This window comes from Panthera leo, chromosome D2 (genome assembly GCF_018350215.1).
Source record: "Panthera leo isolate Ple1 chromosome D2, P.leo_Ple1_pat1.1, whole genome shotgun sequence".
Taxonomy (NCBI): Eukaryota; Metazoa; Chordata; class Mammalia; order Carnivora; family Felidae; genus Panthera; species Panthera leo.
In genome coordinates, this window is record NC_056689.1 from 61,591,022 (window position 1) to 61,605,452 (window position 14,431).

Below are 14,431 nucleotides of genomic sequence, written 5' to 3' on the forward strand. Positions count from 1 at the left end.
GTTTGAGAATCTCTCTTGCTCTATATCCTAGTCAACCCTGAGTGCTGTCTGCTTCCAAAGCTTTTTTGCCAGTTTGATGGTGTGGGATCATTGTTTTAATTTGCAATTTGCTGATTATGAATGATGTTGAGCATCTTTCCGAATGCTTGTTTGTCATTGAGTTCTTCTTTTGTGAGTGCCTGTTCTTACCCTCTGCCCACCATGGTCGTAGCGTTCACTATCCTGGTGCTTTGTAGGATTACTTTATACATTTTGGAAATGAATATTTTATCAGTTACATTTCCTGCAATACTTTCTCCAAACCTGTAGCTTATCTTTTTTTCTTTGTTTAAATTATCTTTGTTATATGGAAGTTTAAATTTGTCAGTTTTGTTTTTCTGCTTGGTGTAAAAGTTCTTTCCTATCTCAAGGTCATAATGATATTTTTCTATATTTCCTTTTGAAATATTTAAATTTAAAAAATTTCAATGTTTAGTTATTTTTGAGAGAAGCAGAGACAGAGTGCAAGCGTGGGGGGGGGGGGGGGTGCAGAGAGAGAGGGAGACACAGAATCCGAAGCAGGCTCCAGGCTCTGAGCTGTCAGCACAGAGCCGGATATGGGGCTCAAACTCATGAACTGCAAGATCATGACCTGAACCGAAGTCAGATGCTTAACCGTCTGAGCCACCCAGGCACCCCTCCTTTTGAAAGACTTTTTTTTAAAGACTTGCTTTTTACTTTTTAAGTTTTTAATCCACCTGTAATAATGTGTGTGTGTGTCATGTAAGAACATTTTTTTTTTCCGTAAAAATAGCTGATTCCCCAAGACCATTTATTGAGTGGTTCGTCTTTTCCATTCCATTGATGGTAATACAATTTTGCCATGTATCAAGTGTCCATTTATGCAGGGGTCTCATTAACAGCCTCTTTAATCTGTTGCATTGGTTTATTTGTCTGTCCCTGGGTCAAGGCCATACTGTCTTAACTACTATAATGTTATAAGTCTTGATATCTGATAGTGTGAGTATCCCTCCATCTTGATCTTCATTATTATCTTATCTATTGTTATCCCTTTGTATTTCAATATGAACTTTAGGTTGATCTTATCAAATTCTACAAATAACTAAACCGGGATTTTTGGTTGAAATTGCGTTTGCTTATCGTTGTTTTTGTTATTGCGGTTGACAATGAGTTTTTTTACTACTACATTTTCTGGTTAGTACCAATGATGGAGAGAAATACTATTGATTTTCACATGTTGATTATGTACCCAGAAATGTTCTTGTGCCCTCGTATTAATTGTGTCTGTAGAATCCTTGGAATTTGTAGACAATCTATATAATAAGAACGGCTTTGGTTCTTCCTTTCCAATTCTTACATTGCTCTTACATGGTACTGCATGGAAATAGCTAAGCTTATTCTTAATTTTAGTGAAAATGCCTTTAAACACTCACCATTAGTATTTTGCTGTGTTTTGTTTCTATTTTTTAATGGATACATTTAAGCTAAAGAATTATATTCAATCTTTTTATGCTTTAGTCTCCTCTTTTGTAATATGTTGATATCACCATCTGTTTTACCTATTTTGCCAAGCTATTGTGAAGACTAAATGAGATATCATCTTAAAAAAATCTTTGAAAATTGGGGTGCCTGGGTGGTTCAGTCGGTTGAACGTTCGACTTCAGCTCAGGTCATGATCTCACAGTTCGTGAATTCGAGCCCTGCATCGAGCTCTGTGCTGACAGCTCAAAGCCTGGAGCCTGCTTCAGAGTCTGCGTCTCCCTCTCTCTCTCTGCCCCTCCCCCGCTCATGCTCCCTCTCTCTCAAAAATAAACATTTAAAAAAATAAATTAAAAAAATTTAAAAATCTTTGAAAACAGTAAAATGATATATTCAAATGTGTGTGTGTGTGTGTGTGTTCACTGCTGTGTCCTCAGTACCTAGAATATTTCTGGAACAAAGTTGTTGTTCAATAAATACATGTTGATCTTGAAGAAAGAATATTAATATCAAACATGTTTCCATGTAAAGTAATATTTTCTTACATCTTAGCAGAGATAACAATGAGGCCTGGCCACTGCTGTTCCCTGGGGAGCCCGCCAGTGGCAGCAGTCACTAATGATCTCAGAACTCTCCTTTTGAACTCCGACACTCAACCTCAGAATCCATTTCAACTCAGTATTTTAGGCAGCCATTTCCAATCTGTTGTAATTGGCATCTGAGAAAGAACTTATTTAGCAATAGTGTCTTAAAATATAACCAAACTTCCAGCATTAAATCTTTACTTGATTGGGCATATCATAATGCTATGAAAGAGGAATTTAGGAATCGAAGGTTTCTTGTTTCCAAAGGTAAATACTCAACAGGAGGGCTGCATAACCAACAGCACATGGAAAGGTCATTCTGTTTAATTGGTTTCTTCCACCAATGGTGAAAACGCTATGATATCTGCAAAGTAAAAAAGCTGCATTAGGCCTATACAAATTTCTCTTCTTTATTAGTAAATGCCTTGTTCATAAATTTATCTTTATTATTATATTGCTAGCTGGAAATGAGAACTGTGAGCACAATTTTAGTAATTGGATTAAAGGGCTTAATCTTTAAAAATCCGTCCAGCAAAGCATGCTGAATCTTTTATTTCTGATGGCTAGAAATTGAGGTGAATCATAACCAAGTCACCCTTCCACAAACAAGAACAAATGAGCACCAAACTTAGAAAGTAATTGCAAAGTACTTCAGTGTATTTTGTATGCTTATATTGGTTCTTGTATTACATTTGCTATGTTCACATCTTCTCATGTTATTAACCTACAATTTCATGTAAAAAGGGATCTTACTGTTTTTCTTCCCAAACCTTTCCACCTGCCACTTTCCTCCTACCTCCACAAATCCCTGCCAATTTTTGCCTGAGAATGTACAAACTTTGGATATTAAAGATGGAAATGTAAGGCACATGTCATTGGACATATTCATTTACTGAGCACTAGATGATCAATTTAGTATCTTGTATCAAAAAACAAACATCTTATCCCTGGAAAGATTTTTAGTTTCACTGTGGTCCTTGATGCCTGTCACTTCCCACTCTTCAACTCTTTGGAGGAATGGACATGTTCCAACTTTGCACTCCCGCTGTCGGGCTTTTAGGAAATGTGTCATAACATCAAAAAAAATTCAGATGCTATTTTCTCCACAAACCAACTTTGCCAAAATGGAGCCTTGAGGCTCTTATAAAAGATTTAAATTTTAAAGCTAGTGCCTTGCTGTGAGGGGCACACATCATTATTTTGTTCTAATCTGCAAGCACCTGACAGACTCAAGAAGCAATCATGGCGAGGAACCCAAATCTCAAATAATGTAAAGTCATTGTTGCTTTTCAATTTTGATTTAGTCCATTCAAAAGCTATCAAGTAAGCGTATTTGCATGTTGTAAAATTATATGGAAAAGGGAGTTTATAACACTATGATTGATGTATGTGTATATTCATGTATGTGTATACATGACATTAGGCAAGTTAGCTAACATCTCTAAGCCTCAATTTTCTCTTCTGTAAAATGGAAATAATGATAGTATCTATCTCATAGGATTGTGGTGAATGTGAACTGAGATTACCTATGCAAACTACACAGCACAGTGCCTGGGAAGAAAGTGTACAATTGTAAATAGTTCAGGTAGCCTATATATTAATCCTAGTGTTTTGTAATAAGTCTGGATGGATATATACCTAAATCCTAACAGTGGTTATTTTGGTGGTGGTGGGATTATGGGTGATTGCTATTTTCTTTCCTTTGCTTTGGCAAGATTTCTAAATTTTCTCCCATGAGTCTGTATTATTTTTTTTAATTAAAAAAAAAACACGGAAGTTAGTCTCCGTTGACTAAAAATATTCAGGTGGTTCTCACTCCCTAGAATAATGGGGGGGTGTATAAATGGGATGAGCAACATTAATGAAGTGTATAGATCTGCCTGTTGGAGGTCATTATAATGGCCCCTCAAGGAATCTCACCTCCTGACATCCATGCCCCTTTGCCATGTGACTTGGCTGCTCTTACCATCAATAAATGGAGTCTAATTTTCTACCACTTGAAACTGGGCTGGCTTTGTGACTTGCTTTGACTAACAGAATGTGACAGAAGCGATGCTGTGTGAATTTCACCACCTAGACCTTAAGAGACCTTGCAGCTTCTGCCTTTACCATCTTGAAATCCTGAGACGCTCTGCGCTGTGCAGAAGCCTGGTTTGGCCTACATGAAGGATGGCCATTGGGCCCCAACAGACAGCTAGCTCCAACTGCCAAACACGTGAGACCATCTTGCTCCAGACAAGGGGTCAGATGACTGCAGCCACATAAGTGACCCCAGCTGAGTCTGAAAAAGAGGACTCCCGATTGTCAACCCATAGGATTGTGAGACATAATATAACATCAATATTTTAAGTTACCATTTTTGGGAATGGTTTGTTACTAGGAATAGATATCTGAAACGCTGTTCTTTATAGATGTTCTTCATAGAAGGCAGTTTCTTATGCTGCCCAGCTTTTACTTCGTAGAAGATGCAGAAAGAAGGGATTTGTCTCCAAACATGTTATCATCCTGTTAGTAGAGAGTAAAAAAATACTTTCTTTTATTTTTGCTTTGTGACCTACACTTAACCTCACGCTATTGTAAAACTATACGATTGTCACTTGATAGGTATGGAATTGAGGATTTCCTCATCTGCCTGCCCCAGGAGCACAAATGTTCATTGCTAGGAGTCCCGTATTTGAAACTTTTGAGAATCAACGTCTCACTCTCACTTCCTGTTGTATAACCCCCATTTTCTGGAGGTATGCTGGCTGGGATATCAAAGGATCAAATATTGATTTATTCATTTGTTTGTTAATCCATTCCTTAAATGTTTATTGAGCACATGCTATGTATGAGACTGGGCTAAGCAATGAAGGGGAAATAAAGACTTTAAGACAGTCACTGCTCTCCACAATAGGAAAATAAGATACGCAGATAATGTCAGTAGAAAGTAATCCATGCTCAAGTACTAAGTGAATTTACAGGCAACTCATAAACCATGGAGTTGAGAGGAAGGAGGTTTCCTAACTAGAAGGGTCATTATAGGAAACCTCGGGTTTTAGGAAACCTGTCATTTTATTTTAGTCTTAAAGACTGAATTAAGGGGGCACCTGGGTGGCTCAGTCGGTTGAGCATCCCACTTTGGCTCAGATCATGATGTCACAGTTTGTGGGTTCGAGCCCCGCATCAGGTTCTGTGCTGACTGCTTGCTTGGAGCCTGCTTCAGATTCTGTGTCTCCTTCTCTCTCTGCCCATCCCCCGCTCACACTTTGTCTCACTGTTTCTCAAAAATAAATAAATGTTAAAAATTTTTTTTTTGAAAAAGATTGAATTAAGAATTTAGTGGAGGTGAGAAGGTGAGAGGCATTCTGGACAAGGGCACCTCCATGAGCAAAGGCCCCGAAAGAAACAAAACACACTTGAGAGGTGTCTAGGAGACAAATTTAACTGAAAAGGAGGTTTCATTTACTGATTTATTGATCTAACAAATACTTACTGTCTGCTAGGTGTCAGGCACTCTTCTAGTCTCTGAAAATACCAAGATAAATGACAATTGGCCCATCTCTAAGGAATAATAGGGTGCAGGCAGCAAACAAACCATTGTATGAATAGGATGTTTGTAGCTATCAGGGAAGATAAATCTGGAAAAGTAGGTTAAAGCCAAACTATGGAAGACCTTGAAGGCCAGGATTTTCCCCCAACCCCATGGCTCAGGATAAGTTTCACTTAAAAAAAAAAAAAAAAAAAAAAAAGGACACTTGTTTCATATTAAGTTTTATTTGGAATCCCAGTATAAAAGACCTATTAAAGTGGAACTATTCTGGGGTGCCTGGGTGGCTCAGCTGGTTGAACATCTGACACTTGATTTCAGCTCAGGTCATGATCTCATGGTCTGGGGGGATGGAGCCCTGCGTTGGGTGTGGCTCCTTGTTTATAGTGTGGAGCCTACTTAAGATTCTCTCTCTGTCCCTCCCCTGCTCTCTTGCTCTGTCTCTCTCTCAAGATAAATAAATAAACTTAAAAAAAAAAAAAAAGTGGAACTATTCTGATTGAAGGTTCTAGAAGCCTTCCTGGCCTTAGCTCTCTCACATTCCTTTTCCCTCTGGCAGCCCCTGGGTGCCTCTACACTTCTAAGGAACACTTCCAAAATAACATTATTGTGCTGGCCAAAGGGAATCACCGAAGTTCGTTAGGTTAAATCAGGAGAGTCATATAATGTACGTATGACACTCAGTCAACATAGCTCACAATTGTTGAACACTGATTAATCACCAGGTGCCATATTGAGTGCTTTTCATATACTGTATCATTTAATCTTTACCACAACCCCATCAGGGAGGTACTATTATTGTTAGCCCCATTGTAGAGGTGAGGAGACTTAAGTTTCAGACAGGTAAAGCAAATTGTCCAAGCTGCACAGTTTGTAAGAGGCAGAGCAGAGGCCAGAATATAGTCAATGAGACCTCAGAATGTGTGCCACAGTTTAAGCACAGCTAGTGGGGGGGGGGGATCTCTAGGCTATACTGTCTTCTGAAATGCTCCCCATATACTAGGCACTGGTATCTATTACCATTATCATTACTTCTAGTACTTTTAAAAGAGGACAAATATCTAGGAATTGCTTCGTACATTTGGGTATACAACTGTAGTTGGGGCAGATGAGCTAATGGCCTGGAATGACTAAATGTAAACACAACTTGTTTCAATGAAGTATGTAAAATACCAAATGATATTATCATGGACTATTCATCTGTGTTATTGGGGTATTACACAGATTCATGAGAATACCGCCTTACTGGATTTCCAGCTACTCGGAACAGCTCTTCATAAAGGAAAAATGAAAAACAAATGACCAATAAAAACACTGAGGGTTGTATGGGCTTGCCTCATAGTTAAAGAAATGCAATTTGAAACAATAAGTTTTCAGGGCTGCATGCACATTTGTTTGGTCTGGGCACTGTGCAAAGATGACTGGACAAGGAGGAGAGTGGGGTGAAAATGAAATTCTGAATGCCAAATTCCATCTTTTGGCATGGCCTCTGTCTACCTAGAAGGTTGTGGGGAGGGGGATAGGTATTTTTAAAATTCATTCAACCGGTGGACACCTTTTTAAAGTTCACACAAAGGCATCTTATATGTTTATATTACTATGAAGTAATATTTCCTATCTATTGTTATTGGCAAAGATTAAAACATCTTGTTATGCCCACGGCTGATGAGGATGTGAGGAAAGAGGCATTCTTTTGCACTGATTTGAGGAATATTTGAAATTTAAATTGGGGTTGCTTTTTAGGGAAATGATTTGGCATATCTTAAAATTTTTTGTAGTTCTCACAGCATTGGATCTAGGAATTAATTCTACTTCTACACATTTACACTATAGATATACCACATAAATGGGGAGAGATAACATTCAAGGATGTTCCTTGCAAATATTATCTGTGAAAGGGGAAAAACAAAAACTACCTACCTACTCATGCAGGAAAGTTTGTTTAAAAAATAATGGTTTATCTGTATAATATAATACGGAACCACTCTGAAGAAATGTATACTGATACGGTAAGATAAACAGAATATATTTAAATGAAACCAATCAGGTTGCATAAACCTTACATATTATACTCTCATTCACAAAAAGGTGACATATATATAACATAGATATGGTTGTAGACTTAGAGGACATTTCTGGAAGGACATACAAGCAACAGTTAACAGTGGTCCTTGTAGGAAACTAAGGGAGTAGGGGGGGGTGTGGGATTTTAATCTTCCACTTTATATCCCGTTTTGTTGTTTATAATTTTAAAATAAGATGAAAATAAATAAAAGGGGTTTTGGCTCCCCTGTTCATTGCAGCATTATTCACAAGAGCCAAGATATGGAAACTACCTAAGTGTCTGTCAATGAATAAATGGATAAAGATGTGGCATTATATATATATATATATATATATATATATATATATATACACACACACACAGACATATATATATATATATACACACACAGACATATATATATATATATATATATATATATATATACATACATATACATATAGTATATGTATACACATATAGTGTGTGTGGTATATATATGTGTGTATATATATGCAATGGGATATTATTCAGCTGTGAGAAAGAAAAAGATTCTGTGTTTGCAAGAACATGGATGGAACTTGAAGGCTAAGTGAAATAAATCAGAGAGAGACAACTACTGTATGATATCACTTATATGTGGAATCTAAAAGAGCTAAACCCATAGAAACAGACTAGAATGATGGCTACCAGGGGCTGCAGGGTAGGGGAAAAAGGGAGATGTTGGTCAAAGAATACAAGCTCTCGGGGGCACCTGGGTGGCTCAGTCAGTTGAGTGCCCAATTCTTGGTTTTGGCTCAGGTCGTGATCTCCCAGTTTCGTGGGTTCGAGCCCCGTGTTGGGCTCTGTGCTGGTGGTGCTTTGGAGCCTGCTTGGGATTCTCTCTCTCTCCCTCTCTCATCCCCTCTCCCACTTGCACTGTCTCTGTCTCTCTCAAAATAAATAAATAAACTTAAAAACAAAACAAAACAATGATTTAAAAAAAAAGAATACAGGCTCCCAGGTGAATAAGTCCTGGGGATCTAATGTGCAGCATTGTGATTATAGTTAATAGTACTGCATTATGCACTTGAAAGTTACTAAGAGAGTAGATCTAAAATGTTCTTGCCACAAAGAAGAAATGGTAATTATGTGATATGATGGAGGTGTTAGCTAAAGGCTATAATAGCAGTCATTTTGCAGTATATAAGTCAACACGTTGTACCCCTCAAAATCACACAGTGTTATATGTCAGTTATGTCTCACTAAAAGCTGGGGGAGAAAGAGGGTTCTGGGGAAGTCAGCTCAGAGACAGAGATAAGTGTGCTATAAGTTTATTGCTTGGCAAACACTCTTGGGTTCATCTGTGGAAGGGAAGGAAGCAGGATCAGGTGGGAAGAAGGTAGACTGTGAAACAGTCTCAACAAAAGCCTCAGCTAAACCCATTGTGATTTCCAGGGTTGGGATGGCCCTTCAGAGCTGTCCTGCTGCGAGGTGGGAGGGCCAGGACTTGTGGCATCTGGCATTAACCAGTCAATGGCTGAGACTATCTCAGGAAGACCTTGTGGGCTGGGGAAAGGAAACTTTTTGGAGGAGTCAATTCTGTAGAGAACTGACCCCCATTGCCTGAGGAAATAAACCCTTAGACCTGAAAGAGGAAACTGGGTAACACATTCAGTACCACATCTGTAGCAAAGCCTGTTTTTTGCAGGTCCAATGACGCTTCAAATTTGTCAGTAAAACCCCACACTGTTAGCCCTTTCAAAGATAGCTGATACAGCTAAGGATAGCACCTGTCTCTGGCTTTTGGTCCTCAACTCTGGCTTCTCATATTAAAATATCGACCAGCATCATTTAACTGTGTGTCCTCTTGCACTCTTAACTCATGTTAAGCAAATTGTAAATGATGAAATGTCTTTTATATCAGAAACATTACTGTCCTTTCTTCTTTCCTTCCTTCCTTCTTTCCTTTCTTTCCTTCCTTCATTCCTTCCTTCCTTCCTTCCTTCCTTCCTTCCTTCCTTCCTACCTTCTTTCCTTTCTTCCAAACCCTAATTCCATCCTCTCATTGCTTGACACTGTTACTGAAACAGTGTTAAATCCTCTGGTTAATTTACTACCTGCTCTGGTTGAGAGAATAGTGAATTTTTACTTCTGGGTAGCACATAAAGAGTTATGCGTTGACTACGCAGAAGCGCTCATTATTTTATAAAATTGATGTTTCATTGAAGCTGAAGAAGCATATCACCTTACAGTGCTTTTATATTAATAATCCAGCTAGCTTGTTTTGCCAGCTCAATAAAGGGGTGAGTAATTTGAAAATAATTCAGTTGGCCTGGTTTACGGGAGTATACCACGTTGTAAATGAGTTTATCTGGAGAATCTGGATGCTATCAAAACATAATGGAACATAACCTCCCTTTGGGAAAGTAAATCATGAGACTTGAGAGGAAGACAAGGAAAGCACTCTGAAAGAGCTAGTGCTTCTCAGTTTGTGGGTTTAGCTAGATCGGTGGGGCTGGAATTGGATGGCAGTAATACTTAGCTTCAAAGCAGTCTTTATCCTTTAATAATTCCCTAATCCTTGTTGTTATGTGAACCAGCAAACATTTGAAAGGCAAAGCTGTAGAACGGAATTAGGATGGTCTCCTGAGTGAGGCAGAAAGTTTCAATGAGAGCAAAGAACTTGCAGGTTTCCACTTGAAGCCTACATTTTGAGAAATTCAGTGAATACTGATTAGAAGCAAAATGTTCTACAAATCTCAGCATAATTATTGGTGCTAATCACAGGTATAAAAACCACCCAAGTGGCTTCTGTATTATAGGAAGGGTCACAAAAAGGGGGAAGTCTCTCCCAGTGGTGACCCAGAATTGTATGTGGTGATAGGGGGCTTATGGATAGTTTATTTGGAACTGGAGGCTCGAGGACTTACTTCCAAGCTTTATTTACATAGCACTTTATATACCATTCAGAAAAACTGTGTCTATAAAATATGTCCATTTCAAAGAATGGAAGGAATGGTTGTCAATGGGGATATTGGGGGTACCAAAGCCCACTCAGGTCATCCCTCCATTTGTCTTTTCTATGAAAATGGATTTTCAATTTTCAATTAGAGTGAAGGACCATTTCTTAATGTTTCACCTGGGGACTCTGAGTGTAAACTTTCATTATGTGCATAGCCATAATGTAAACCTGGGTTTTTTATTATTATTAAGACAATATGAGTTGATTTTGAATAAGATACAAAGTCACAATAATTATTAATTGATTATAATTGTAATGATGCCTTGATTAGGTTATTATTTGATTAGATAGCATCATTAAAGTAAGTTTTTCAGTTTCATCAAGGTATAATTGGCACAATACATTGTATGTTTAAACTGTACAATTTGGTAGGTTTTGACATATATCTTCACCTGTGAATCTATCACCATAATCAAAATAAGGCGCATATTTACTGCTCCCCTCCAAGTTTCCATATGACTCTGTGTAATTTCTCTCTCACCTGCCTCCAGACAACCATCGATATCTATCTTTCATCACTATAGTTTAATTTGTATTTTAGTTTCCATTCACAGTACAAATGGAATGTACCCTTTTGTCACAGCTTCTTTCACTAGTTCAATTTTTTCAGATTCATCCATTTCGTTGTATGCATCTAACAGTTCCAAGTAGTGTTATGTGGCATGGCGCCGTGTTAACTTTACGTATAAAGTCAACTGGTCTAAGTGACGCTGAGGTAGCTGGTAAAACCTTATTCCTGGGTGTGTCTGTGAGGGTGTTGTGGAAAGGCCAGCATCTAAATTGGCACAGTGAGCAAAGGAAGTCTGCCCTCGCCAAGGCAGGTGGACATCATTCACCTGCTGAGGGCCTGTATAGAGCAAAAAGGCAGAGGAAGAATGAATTAGCTCTCTGAGCTGGGACATCCATCTTCTCCTGTCCTCGGTGAGGTATTTACAACCTGTTACTATTATTTTAGATTTTTTCTCTGAAAAGAAAATGACCTGATTAAAAAGTGATCATAGTTTTCAACTATTTAAAAAAGTTATAATAGATGTCAGTGGATATAATAGATGTCAATTTTAAAGGATTTGCCTTTAAAATTTTAATTGGGTGTTTGGGCATCTTTAAAATAAGGTTGTTGTAAAAGGGGATGATGTCTGGGTGGGTCAGAAAGAGCTGAAAATTATACTGTAGCAGGGCATTAGATTAGATGACAGCCTGCCAGCCAGAGGGACAGAGCACTGGGTCCATAAGAAGAGGCAAGATAGCAAGCACAGAATACAGAATCATAGAACGTGAGGGCACAGAATTAGAAAGAACAGAATACAGAATCATAGAATGTGAGGGCACAGAATTAGCAAGAACAGAATACAGAATCATAGAATGTGAGGGCACAGAATGTTTTACAAATCACTCAGTCAAATCTCTAATATTTAGTGGACATGTCTGATATAGTATAGAATGGGACAGAGCCTAAGGTAACAGAAAAGATAGGAAAAGAGAACATCCTGGCTGTTCAAATGACTACACGGAGACCTATGGTAGAAGCCAGCACAAACACTACTTTATAAATTATCTTTGTTAAATCCAGAAAAAGATGTCCTTTTGGGCTGACAGACTCCCAGACACTCAGCCTAGTTAATGAAAGGTAGGCTGGATTTCAGCCTTCTCCTGCCCTTTTGGTAGTGTGCTTCTGTGTGATGCACAAAAGCCAAACAAATGGTCTTTCTACAAGCCAAGGAGAAATCTAGAAACCAGAATTCCTAACTCAGTTGGTTTGGAAGTGAGGTGATTAGTGTCAGCACAATTTGAACGTGAAGGTTCATACAGAAAATAACTTTTCCAGCAATCAGGCATAGATCAGGGTGGTTAAGACTTGGTAGTAAGGCTCTGGGATGGAAAGCAGGGCACTGTAGATCCAGGGTAAGCATGGAATAAAAGACTGAGTGGAGAACTCTACCTCCAGAGGTCAGGCTCCAGCAGAGCATTTGAAAGGTTAAAGGGGAATGATGGCAAGGGGCTCCTGAAAAACTGGTCAGCATCCTAGCCTTCATAATGCTATACTTTAACACTGTTTTGTTTTTTTTTAAGTTGCTTATTTATTTATTTTGAGAGAGAGAGAAAGTATGAGCAAGGGAGGGCAAGAGAGAGAGGGGAGAGCAAGAATCCCAAGCAAGCTCCACACTGCCAGCACGGGTCTTGAACTCATGAACCGTGAGGTCATGATCTAAGCTGAAGTTGGACAATGAACTGAGCCACCCAGGTGCCCCTAACATTGTGTTTTTATTCCAAAGTTCCCTCATGCTGAAATGAAATGCCCGAGCTGAGATATGGAGGACATGGGGATTGGTCTTTGAGAAGAAAACAAAAAACACAACCTCCATTTAATTTTGGATGATGACAATGAAGAATAAACTTGAGCTCCACTAGCCATGAGCCAGGATATATTTCCTCAATTTATCCATTTCCATCCAGTGTTACTTTTTAAGGACAAGACAAACAGCCAAATTTCCAAAGGTATATTAGAAGTATGTTGTAGAGTTCAACTTAAGATCAAGTGAGAATTTAAAAAAACATGGAAAGCATTTTATAACATTCAGCATCAAGGTATACATTGCTACTATTATTTTCTAAGTAAAACATAATTCAGTGGCTTTTCTTTTTTAAATTTATGTAGCCATTGATTATGATCTCAGGGACTTTGAAATAACTATTGGTATGTCATCTAATCTTTTAAACTACCATTACAACTTTTCAAATAATTAGATAATTTTTCATTAGGCAAATTTAAGATTATTTCACCTTATTATCAGAATTAACTGCATTACAGATGAATTTTCCAGTTAAACCTATGCTGATATTAACTCTGAATTATGTAGCGTAATTTTCTTAAAATTACGTTAGCGTAGTTTTCTTAAAGTCTGATCCATTGAGCACCAATCCTGCAAGATGATGCCTGAAAATATAGATTCTGGGGTTAAAAATGTTTGAGAAACACTGGCTACTCTTGTACAGAAACACAAAACACATCAGCCCATTAAAAGTTCTACAGTAAGACAGACTTTATTTATTTCAGAGAGACAGTTTAGGCATACACACATGCAAGGGTGAGGCAGAGGGAGAGAGAATCCCAAGCATGGGGCTTGATCCCACGACTCTGGGATCATAACCTGAAGGAAATCAAGAGTCAGATGCTCAACCGACTGAGCCACCTAGGTGCCCCTACAGTAAGAAAGACTTTAAAACTGTATTTAACCAAGAATTTCCCAAAGCTATATGGCTATAGTTCTCCTTTCTAAAGTAAAATTTTGATTTACTTAACATTGTTCCAGTTACAGATTGTTGCTTAACAAACTTCCCTAAAACTTAATGGCTTAAATTAACAGCCATTACTTATTTAGTTCATGAATCTGCAATTTGGGCAAGGCTCAGTGGGGGAGGCTTAGGTTTCTCCACTTGATGTCAGCTGAGGTAGTTTGAGTAGAGGCTGGAAGACCAAGTTCAGGATGGTTTACTCACATTGCTGGCAAGTTGATGCTGGCTGTCAGGTTGAAGGTCAATCAGTTTTGAGGGCCTGGGGGTATCTCCACAAGGGCCTCTCCATGGATTGTTTGGGCTTCTGAGGAGCATGGTGGTTGGTACCCAAGAGTAAGCATCCCAAGTGACAGGAAGTAGAAACTGTCAATTTCCTAAGGTCTGGATCTGGAAGCTGGCACAGACCCTGCTATATTACATTGGTTAAGCAGTCACAGATATAAGGTTACAGGGCAGGGGACATAGACCCCTCACTCTTGTTGGAAAGAGTTTCAAAG

At 38.5% G+C, this 14,431-nt stretch overlaps 1 long non-coding RNA gene across 1 annotated transcript; it reads right to left on the reverse strand.

Annotated features, from left to right (window-relative positions):
• Positions 1–2,348: 2,348 nt before the first annotated feature.
• Positions 2,349–14,431, reverse strand: LOC122202794. The gene is made up of 3 exons (XR_006194883.1): positions 14,139–14,431; positions 4,418–4,568; positions 2,349–2,427 (listed from the first exon to the last, which is right to left on the reverse strand). It is a non-coding gene; the product is annotated as an uncharacterized LOC122202794 (long non-coding RNA).